The 11,580-nt window shown below is 36.9% G+C and overlaps 1 long non-coding RNA gene across 1 annotated transcript in view; it reads left to right on the forward strand.

Annotated features, from left to right (window-relative positions):
- Positions 1-11,323, forward strand: part of LOC104966944 (uncharacterized) — a 23,283-nt gene extending 11,960 nt beyond the window's left edge. The window contains exon 4 of the long non-coding RNA XR_800702.1: positions 11,312-11,323. This is a non-coding gene — a long non-coding RNA (uncharacterized lncRNA). The remainder of the gene's footprint in view (positions 1-11,311) is intronic.
- The last annotated feature ends 257 nt before the right edge of the window (positions 11,324-11,580 follow it).

Genomic DNA, 11,580 nt, shown 5'->3' on the forward strand with positions numbered 1-11,580 from the left:
TTCAGTTATTTGTAATGAATCCAGAATGTTGTGTACATTTTTGTTTTTTAATTGCGATACAGAACAATAAATAACTTGTATCACATATTCTAATTTTCTGAGACAGTCCTGTATGCCACAATTTACGATGCATGATTTTGAAACTAATACGTTGCGCTGTGGACAACAGTATTAATTGACATGGGGGAAGGGGGTAGCAATAAAGATACAACCATTAAACAGTTACACAACATAACAGAAAAAATATCGATAGCAGCGTCCCTTAGCAACCACCTTGGTAACAATGAAATAGCGTTGGTATAGACACATTTTCCTGAGCAGTAATCTTCGTAAGTAACTAGCAAATAAAGATTCAGTGTAACATCCACTGCACACATAATTTGAAATAACAACTAATATTTCTCGGCATTCAAATGGACAGTCAAAACGCATGTAATGGCAGAAACTAACTCTATAAATAGATTTTTACACCGAGAATAAAACGATAGTTCGCCACATGTTTTTTTTTTCTGCAGGGAAAAATCGTGAAGATCACGTGACATAGACGCCAGCCATTGGAATGAATGGTGAAAAAAAACGTAGGGATCTTACAATTTCAGAGGCGTTTTTGTAGTAGAAATACTACGTCATACGTTGTGGACCAACGTAGTCATTACACGTTTTTTTGTGAGACTGGGTTGAAAATACAACTAATGTGTTGCGTTATATTAGCTGTACAATTTACCACATATGGTGTTCTTAGTTTCCATACCTCCTGTGTTTTATGAGCGACTTATCAAGTCTTAGCAAACGGCATACAACATGATTAAACATGATAGTATATAAAACCATGCTCGTATACAACCTATAGAAATCCAAAACGGCGTCAGTTTAGAATGTAATTCTGTCCTCCTGCTTACCGCATCATTTATGAGAAAACATTTAATAACATTAACACAACATATTCGAAGTGGTTTTAAATAACATATCCGTATTTATTTATTTCTCCAAGTTATGTTTTTGTGTGCACTGAGGAGTCTCAAACAGGCGTTTGTTAAATCATTTTAAGATTGGCTTTAATCAATGTTTGAAAATGAATTCTTCATATATGATAAATGAGAGGTAACATTTTATTTATGGTATTATTTCCACATATTTCTCTCCATTCTTCCTTCTGCCAACGGTGTCGCACTTTCTCGTCTCTCCCGTTTTTGTGCTTAGTGCGTACGCATGGGTTAGAGTTTTCGTGGAGGACCGCATGTTTTCCCGTCAAGTTAGTATTTTATAAATCGCAAACATTGAGTAGAAACTGCCGTAAGCCATTTTTTGAGCGTATATCCCTTTATAAATGAGGCCCCAGGTCTTTGTGAGGTTGAAGCCAGCCTCGTCAATAAAAATAAATTAATGTCTGATGACATCAGCATCCATTTCCAGTACTCTCTGAAAACAAAAATTACAGTAACATCAATCAAAGTGGTTTGGACAAGTACAAAAAAATGCTGTGCTATGTGTGGATTACTGAATCAATGGTCTATTACAGTACTTTAGTCAATGTTGTACTTACATCCGCATATTGATGTCTCAGGTCTTTCACCCTTTCAGCATTTCTCTCAAAGGGCACCCTGTACAGCTGTTTCATCTGAACCTGGTTACGCTGGAGAACACGGGCCAATGTGGACAGGCTGACTTGCCTGATGTTGTTGAAAATGGTGTTGTTCCTTATGATGTGGCTTCGGATCTCTCTAAGTGTGATGGCATTGTGTACCAAAACCAAGTTTGTAACTGCTGCTTCCTGTGCCTCATTGAAAATCCTTAACCTTCCACCTGCACCTCTTTTTTTCTCAGTCCTTCAGATAAACAACAAAGATATAGTAGTCGGTCAGTTTCTGTGTTGCATAACAGTAAGTCTACCACAGTACATTGTGCAGGATTTTTGTACAGTATAGTATGCAACATGCCAACAATTAAATTACAGTAATGAAGTAAATACGTTTCACACAACAGATATAAGCACTGATATATCATGAATTATGCAGAGCTAAAAACTGGGAATTAACCTGTTTTCAAGTCTAAGGGTCCGGATTACAGAGGCAACAGTAAATCGGCTTAGGTTAGGCTGAACCCTCTGTCCAGCCTCTCTTATCGTCAAACCATGGTTGATAACATGGTCAACCAAAGGGGAACGTGTTTCTTGATCATTGGTCCATGTGTGAGGCATTTTGAATATCAGTGTTTTAAACCTGCTAACACGTGACTTTATGTCAGATTCCTGTGTCTTACTTGGAGAAATGTGTGCAGTGGTTTGCAAAAAATGCCATGTTGAGTTGCAAATTGTGTGAAAAGCTGAAAACGTGTTTAGAGTTTTGGAGATTTGATCCGATGTTTTGCTCTTTGAGTGTCAATTAAAATAATTGTGCTTTATGTATAATTTTAGTGTGTTAGCAATCGAGAAAAACTGTAAAAAGGGGTTGAATCTAATGTTATGGATGATTTATAAAGATGTACAGCTTTTGAACATATGTAGTTTGTATTCATCCAATCAGAACAATGCCTTGGACTTTTTCTACATCTGAACAAGAACAATCACATAATTCAATTAAGTGATTGATCATAAAATTTATTTTTCGTTGTTTCAGCTTTTCCAGAAGGAATGTGCACAAACAGGAGTTCATGCAGTCCCATGTAATTGATATATAGTATTCAGCTACAGTGATCACTGGTGTGCTGAAGCTTTTTCAGTGACTGTATAACTGGATCTCCTTCACCTCACTCCCCCTACTCAACGAGCTGCCACCACTGTGTTCGGTTACAATTACAAGATTAATGGACAGGGTGGATTTTGGTTCACAGGAATTAATTGTGTCTCATTTCACTCCCAGGCCCCGACAGATTAAACAATCAGGCCAGTAAACCTGGTGGTGATTCTTGTCAACACCAGTGCAGATTCAAATTAATAGACACTCAACAGGCCGTAACTTCCCCAGAGCAGACCGGGCAGGTTCAGGATATATAGTGGCTAATCACAAAGCGCGGGACATTGTTTTGCTTTTTTTCTCCTTCACTTATTTCCGACATGATTCGGGTCAAAGTGTTGTATACCGCGCATCTATCAGCTAAATGTCTGTACATTTACTGTAACCTCCACAAAAAGTCATATTTTCTAGAGGTTACAGTACATTTGGTAGAGGTAAAACATGCAGTACATTTGGTAGAGGTTAGTTTTGTAGGTTCAGTGACAAAGCATTCTTTGCTAGAGCTGAAAAGGTCCTTTCAAAACTATAGAACAAGACGTACCAGGCAATACATTGTGTTTCTTGTTGCCTTGCATTGTAGTAGACTTAAGAAGCACAATTTTATCTTAAAATTGACAAATGCAAGACATGCCCTACATAGTAAACATTTCCTTAAGAATACACTGGATATCTGTGATGTGCTGTAAGGCACACTCCTTAACAACATCAAATAAATACCCAGAAGCAAAGCTATTTTGAACTAACTAAACCGTATGGCAGCCTTGCAGGAGTCCCCTTCCCAAAACAGACACAGCAGTGTTGGTTGAGCTATCTCAACACACCCAATGGTAATGTGTTGTTAGCAAAAGTTGAATATTTAGATTAGAAAAATAAACTTCCACACAGATTTCCATTCACTATAAGGCTCTTCTTGGTCATGCAGGGGATCATAGGCTTTCTCAAAGCTGATATAATCAATGATTTGACATCAGTAATGGATTAAATGACTCAATGTATGTCGAGGTGACACCCCCACAAATAATTATCACCCAACAGCTATTTTGTGGACCTATCTTTACACTTTTGTTTCACAAGTGCACCACCAGCAGCACACATGAGTGTTTACTTTTTCTTTTAATGACAATAGACAGACCAACTGAAAATGTAAACTGCACCAATATATAAATTCCATGCAAACAGTTCATAATGTAGGCGTTTCAACACATGTTAACAAACTTTAGTTTTTTTTGGTGTACTCTTTATTTACTTAAAGAGATTTTATGTTCATAAGTTCTGGATCTACTACAAATGGATCACAATAGAATCATTTGGAAAAAATACTATGATAAAATGATCCACCCTTCATAGATGGATAGAAAGGAAGATTCAAATGAAACTGTAAGAAGCTATATATTGAACAATATAACATATCAGAAATGAAAATCAGATGACGATATGCTTGTCTTGACCTCCTTTAGGGATATTTGAGAGCCTCTCATTGGTGTAAATCAGTCCCTCTACACACAGAGAACATCCTAACCTGTCCAGCATTGCCTCTGCAGCGTTGGGGAGAATGTCAAAGACCCTTTGATCCATTTTGAGTTTCCAGTGATGGATATTGGCAAACAGCTTGCCTCTGTGAGTAAGGATAACCTTCCATTTGATCAATCTTGCACCCGTCTCTAAGACTATACCCTCCAATAAATCAATAGCCTAGATGTGTTTGTCCTGGTGCATTCCATTCTCATCGAGCCCTTTCCTCTCGTCCTGAAGTACCCTCCTCTCCTTTTGCTATTATCCACACAATGTCTTTGATATTTATGTGCCTTTGTTCTTCTTTTACATTTCATTTTTTAGGCCTATTTGTCAAACACCATCTAAAAGCCGTTGTAAATTGCGTCGTCTGCTAATTTGTCATGATACAGTATTTCACAGTACTTCCCAGTGTTTGTCATCAAACATACTTCACACCCGGTTGTCTGTTTTGGTTAATTTTATAGAGAACAAAGGAAACTGTCTGTATACATCACCAGGGGAGAGGCCTTTTTGGACTGTGAAAGCTACACGATATGGAAAACCAAAGAAAGAGGGAATTTGATTGAGAGTCACGACAATTTATCATCAAACAATGAAGTATGGCACTGAGAACAACAGGACTTGGGGTGTTAGCGTTAATATGTTTCCATTAAGATGATTCCAGCCTGGAGAAAAAAAACATTTTCTCTTTTAATTTCATGTTAGAACAGAGTCATTATTTTTGTAATACTCACAGGAACAAGTTTGTGGATGCCGCAATTAAATTTCCTGAACAAAACACTTTTGGTGCGGCGGTGCAATCCCTACAGGATTGACGGTCGCCTTCTTTCTCTCCCAAGATCTAGTGGAAGGGGGTGTTTTCTAATGACTTCAAATAATCTCACAGAGCGTCAGCCACATATACCAATTATTAATTAGAAACTGGAAATCCCTCCGAGATCTCGTCTTGGTGCGAGAAAAAAAAGAATTAGGTAGTCCCATAGTTGCCATGCTGCAAGCTATTTCAAGTTCATCTTCAAATGCAGGGTGTACTGCCAAGTATCCAAGGGATGTTCCGAGAGATCAATCAAAACATCTTAAGTGAGATTATATGATGTGTACATACACACAGGGACACAGTTACATGAGCTTTTTGTTCTGAGTTTCAGTTATGCATTAACCTTTTGTCTAACTTTGTCCCCCAGTTAGCCCTACTTACAAATGTTGGTTTGAAAATGTAATCAAGTACCTAGTTTGAAGCTTAAATAATCATTATAAGTCATAATCAAACTAGAGATGTTCAGTTATTAGATTGCAGATCTTTGCAAGGTGCTTCTAAATGCCACCACTTCATTACTTTATTGAATGAGTACAATGGAAGTCCATCTGTTCCATCTGATTTGGAAATAAAAAAAGCCATTGGATTTCCAGCACCGAATACTTATGCATTGAAATGATATAGTATCTGAATTATTTGCCTCTGAATTGTTCACATTGTCTAGAACTCATTTCCAATTGCTTTTCAATGTTCACAAATTAATTATCAGAAATTCACATTTGAAAAGGAACATATATTGTATATTCAAGTTTCGAGTAACCGAGATTTGTTGATAAAAACATCCAGGAACCCAAGGAAAAGCAATGGATTCTAAATCAAGCCAAACATCATCCAGCCAGATCAAGCTTCGCTCATTTGATTTGTACAGTATAAGGCACAACGATACAAGGACAGCTTAATTAAGAGGTGTGAGAAATAAGGGGGGGGTGAATGACAGTATGAAAAAGTCAATAACATTTTATTTTTAGTTGTAAACATGCAAACGTGAGGTATTATAGTCATCAATAATCACATACAGTATCAATTAAACCAGCAATAACTGATGTATTGACTTATCATGTAGATATTTTAAGCACGTGTTAAGAATCAGTAAAGGAGCATCATTTACATTTATTTGGCGTCATGCCTAGGGTACGATTCAATATCTTAGTCCAATATTCACTTTTGAGCTGCTTTTTTATCTCTGGCAATTCTTGAGGGAAATATCTGGCCCTTTTGCTGTTAAATGCTCCCCTATGTTCATTCTAGCTAGTTGCTGACTTTGTCTTGTTGCTGTCTGGTGTAGAGCAGCTCGTGTACAGTGGGTTTTTTAGAGCTGTATTGCCGAAAACAGCAGTGACGAGTAGTATTTATGGGCGTTGGAGTATGTCAACTCACAACTCATACTCAGAAATTCTTGCTTCTCTAGTAAACCTCCAGTTATTTCACATTTATCATAATCCACATACAATGCAGTTGGAACTCACTACATACTTACTTTCAGGTCATACTAAGAATTGAGAAGATAAAACAAGGCTAACCCTGACCCTAAAAATCTTGACATCTGGTGTTTTGTGTAAAAATCAATTCAGCTGTTAATGTACATGTGTTGCATAAAACAACACTTACAAGGGGAAATATCAACTTGTAATCTTGTCCGAATTAAAATGTTGAGTTGTGTGACAAGCACCTTTATTGATAGTAGTAGAAATGTGAACTCACATAGAGGTCAGGGGGTTAGTTTGTAATGTCTACAGCTTTTAGTCGGGTTGTCCTATACCCATTTGTAAATAACCAAAAATACATACCAGTAAGTTCTGGTTTGGAGAGTACTTTTCCTTGTTGTTTATGGCTATTGGGAAATATTGATATTGGTTGCTAGCTCACACTTACATACCCCTGCAAAAATACTACATGTACACAACCGTCCATGCTGTATATATACTAACATTTATACCACTGACTTCACTGTGCATATCAGATCTAAATAGTGTTAAGACTGTATTTAAATCATACCTCCAGCTCTGCAGTCTGTAACATACTGTAACATACTGTTAGAAATAATTGTACCTACATCTATACTTTATGCATACTCATTACGTACTCTTATAACATAACTGTTCCAATTTTCTATTTATTGTAATCATATCTTCCTCGTTTTTTTCTTTATTTAATATTTCACCCAGTGAATATTAATTTTCATTCTTTACACTTCTTTGCAACTCTGGCTTAATGTTGAATGAACGCTTCACTCACAAAATGTTGTATATGAATTCCTTATCGAAGAAAACTTGCATAACTTCACAGTTAACTGTTATTTATCCACTCGTATGCTCACTATCTTCCAAAAAACAATGTTTTCTCTACAATTTAAAACACTTCCAAATAAAAACAAAGATTTCTATATTTGAAAACAGATGTTTAGTTAAAGTTGTGTTGTTGTTGAATATTAACTTAACCCCCATTAACTTCCAAATAACATGTTTTGTTAATGATTTGCTTACCGTGAAGGCATGCGAGAAAACAGGGTTTGTGATTGATATAAAAACGCAATGTTGTGCTTTTTCCATCAGAATATGTAAATGGACAATTATTAAATTAACAATGTAAGACTAATTATGCTTTGAGGCAGAACTTCACATTTCTAGCACAATTGTTTTTGTTTTACAAATGTTCCCTCCATTCTTTCAGTGTCTCTCATTCTGCCCATCAATCAAATTGTACTCGACTGGCTCCTGGATGACCATGACTATAAGAACCTTGCGTCTTCCATGTATGTATTTTGTACCTCTTATCACCAAAGACATTCATAAGACTCTTCCTCCGTCTATGGCCTGACGACAGAGCTCATCTTTCATCCTCGTCAACCAAGTGGCTAGTCTTCTTAATGAGCACTATTAAAGGTAAAGTGTCATTACCACAGCACTCTGTCTATTCATTACAACCATCAATGTCTATTGATCTCCGTCCTCATCTCATCATAGGACTCCTCTGCTAGCACTTGTCTTCATCTATAACCTCCCTCTCACATTACATCCGATTAATGTCAAATTACCTCTTTTGAGCCACATTCAGTATTGTATCCCAACGCTTGTAAACGTCACAACTGTAATGAGGCTTGTGGAGGGACAGACTGATGTTAATAGAAAGAGCCGGGTCATGTGAAGTCCTTAGGTGACTTTATCTCAAGTTACAATACAGAACTGTCTACAAAATCAATGTTTAGAGATACTTAATCGCATCAACCATATCAATAAATACAAATTGGTCACTTTCGTCGATCAAATGCAGTATGGACAACTCCTAGAACTTGAGTTGGTTATTTGTGGCTTGAATAGACATACTTAAGAGACAGAGCAATCACACTGTGTGGATGTCATATCTGAAACAAATATGAATATTGCAAACTTTAACTGTGCGCTAAACTGTAGTTCACTATCTTGGAGTCTTGACAGTACTTTGTAGGTTATGATCACTGTGGTCTCACAAGTGCATCACCTCTTCAACCGCTCCACCAAAGAAGCTCTCACTAGTGCACAGTCACTTTCAAACAGAGGCTCTTAAAACAAGTGCAACACATCCTGTGCATTAGTCACATTGACTTTCGAAGACATGCTAGTGTCTTTGGGACGGCAATGTTGCTTTGTTGGTCCATCAATCTCAATGGCTATTGGATAGGAAAGGCTAAGAAATTCCCAACACTATCCAAACTAATGGTTTCTGTGCTTTGTATGCACTGCATATGTCATTTACCAGCCTTCTCCTGAAAATAGGTTCCCAGAAACAGCATTATCTGTTTTTTGATATCCCACATAACTATTTTAAATGTTGGTCAGCAGAAATCAACAAAGTGCAAAAGTTCAGTGCGGATTGGTTTTTCAAAACAAACATGAGACTATTGCTAGCTTTTCGTGTCCCGTTAAAGCAAAAGTCAATGCATACTTTTTAGTTTTTAATTTAGGTCCGGAACTTAAATAGTGTAAAAGAATATACTTATTTCAAGCAGAATCATGAGCTTAAACTAGCCAGGCACCGTGGTTGCCTAAACAAAGCCAGGGAGTTTTTTCTTTAATATATTACATTTACCATTTTTGTCAAAAACGAAGAACCTAATACTGGAAAAAATATGTTTACATCGAAAGTAAAATGATAATTCTGTCCAGTTATATGATAACATAATTTTGTTGCAGACAGGGTTTTATTTAATGCAATGTTACAACCATAAACAGTTGTTACAACATTGTGTTGACCCAATAGTATTGTGGTGGGGTGGGGTATGGGGTCATACAGTATTCTTCCCAAAATTATGTCTTGCACCCTATTGGAAAAAAAAACTATTCACTGTAAATAAGAAATGTAGGGATTTAATACCTACATTTTTTACATTGTTTGAATAAATTAGAATGTTATGGATTTGTCCTAAGGATATGATATAATAAATCGTTCAGCCATGCTCAAAGTGAAATTCTAATTCAACGCTGACCCGCAAACACATGCTCAGCTGTTTCCCTGTTCTCACCTGAAAAAATACATGTTAATGTTACTCATGAATTAGATCAGTTAATTAATACTTACAATAGCTAAATGCAACATCTGCTAATGAATTGAAGTCATTTCAGTGTCAGCTAACAATTTTAGAACAGCATATAAACTTGTTTTTTAAAATGTGTTGGTGGGCTGTGTGTCATGTGAGTTAATTCACAAGAGTTCTATAAACCTCCTTTTATAGCGAAGCGTTCATGAATATTTAATATGTTGCTGGGTTTTATTGTCTCTCCCTGGCCATTTTATATATTCTCCACTTTATTCTCTTCTCCTGTATTTTTATGTTTTTCTGATCCCTCTGTTTGTGTTTTATTATATTGTTGTTGTATTGGAGTTTATGATTTTCATTTGCTGTTCTTTCGTTCGGAAAGACCTTTCTTCAGAAAACTTCTCTATGAGAAAAGTTTATTATTATTATGGAGTAAATTAGGCCTCTATTTGGACATTCCAATAAGAACGCAATAGACTCAATATATATATAAATAAATATAGTAAGCAAGCCTCATAATCATTCCTGATGCTGTGCTTGTTGCTGCTGCTCTTCAACCTTGGATACTCATTTGTCGCTCCATCCCCTTAGCGTCTTATTACATGCGTCCCCTAATGAAGCAGGAATAGAGTCCCTGTTTGTTCTATCAGCGGGGGACCGAGGACTGTCCTGCATAATTGGGAAGTAAGTGGAATAGATATGTGAAAGTGAATAAATAAGCCCAATGTAATTAATGAGGACCAGCGATTCGACCGATGATAATTAAATCCGCTGTGTTTTTTAATTTGCATGATTAAGATGTTAGTTAACGTTATGTTGTACCCACGCGTCGCAGGTTGTTCACTCTCAAAATATCAACATGTCAGAATTCTCAACACTGCACTTAATTATCTTCAGGAGCTTTAAAACTATCAGCTAAATCAATTAACTTTAATCTGCAACCAATTAAAGTGTGACTTTTAGGAATGCTAATGTGCCACATGCTGTACTTATACTTCGGGCTCGCTCAAACACACCCACAATGTGTCAGTGACGTCAAGCGTTGGGGGGGATTGGTTGCACATTTTCTGAACAAAACACTCAAAGTGTTTAAGCAGGAGGGATATTTTAACATTCTCCTTGCACTCCACTCAAATATAAGTTTGATTATTTTCCATGTTTCGTGATTCAAATAAGGTCAGGAGGAGTGATTTGCATATTAAAAAAAAAAAAAGGATTTTTAAAAACCTGCCGCAGAGGTTTTGAAGAGAGCCAAATGGAAGGAACCAGCCAGGGTACTCAATTGTGCTGTTAATATTATACTGTCAAATGGAGAGGGCGACACTTGACAATGAAGAACAATGAGTATTTCCAAAGCCTTTTATGTCCACCAGCCACACGACTTTGAGTACAGCACTTTTACTGATATTCTATATTAATGTTTTATTGACCGAGACTGGGGGACAAGGTGAAGAGGAGGAAAATGAAGACACTTTTTGTCAATTCAGACACAGAGCCATTCCCCCTGCCCCCATCTCTCACAGTACTCTAATTCATGAATGGCATTGTAACGTCATTGTAACCTTTCTTTTGCCCTAATGGTTTTGGCAGCAGCCCAGAATCTTCAGGAGATTCAATCTCTTGGTCACCTGGGAAATCCTGGTAGCATGATGTGAATGACCATTATTCTCAATGGTCTACCTTCAATTAAAGCTGCAATGTTGATTGTTTTTCTCGATAATACAATCTTACCAGATGAGTTTGACATATAAAACAGCTTCAGTCTGAATGTGTCCGACCTTGGGTGTTTATACATCGTTAACTGAAACAAAACGTTTTACAACGTGAGCAACAAAATGTGTATTTAAAAAGATTAATATGAGCGTGTTTCGGTTAAGTTGAGGCCACTTTTTCATTAGGTTAAGGCAGTGGTTCTCAAAGTGGGGGGCGTGCAGAGGCATGACAGGGCATGCCTGTCGCAGAGGCGAGAGACCAGGAGGAAAAATGGTTATTAAAAAATATAT

This window comes from Notothenia coriiceps, unplaced genomic scaffold (assembly GCF_000735185.1).
Source record: "Notothenia coriiceps isolate Sejong01 unplaced genomic scaffold, NC01 NC01_scaffold00037250, whole genome shotgun sequence".
NCBI lineage: Eukaryota > Metazoa > Chordata > Actinopteri > Perciformes > Nototheniidae > Notothenia > Notothenia coriiceps.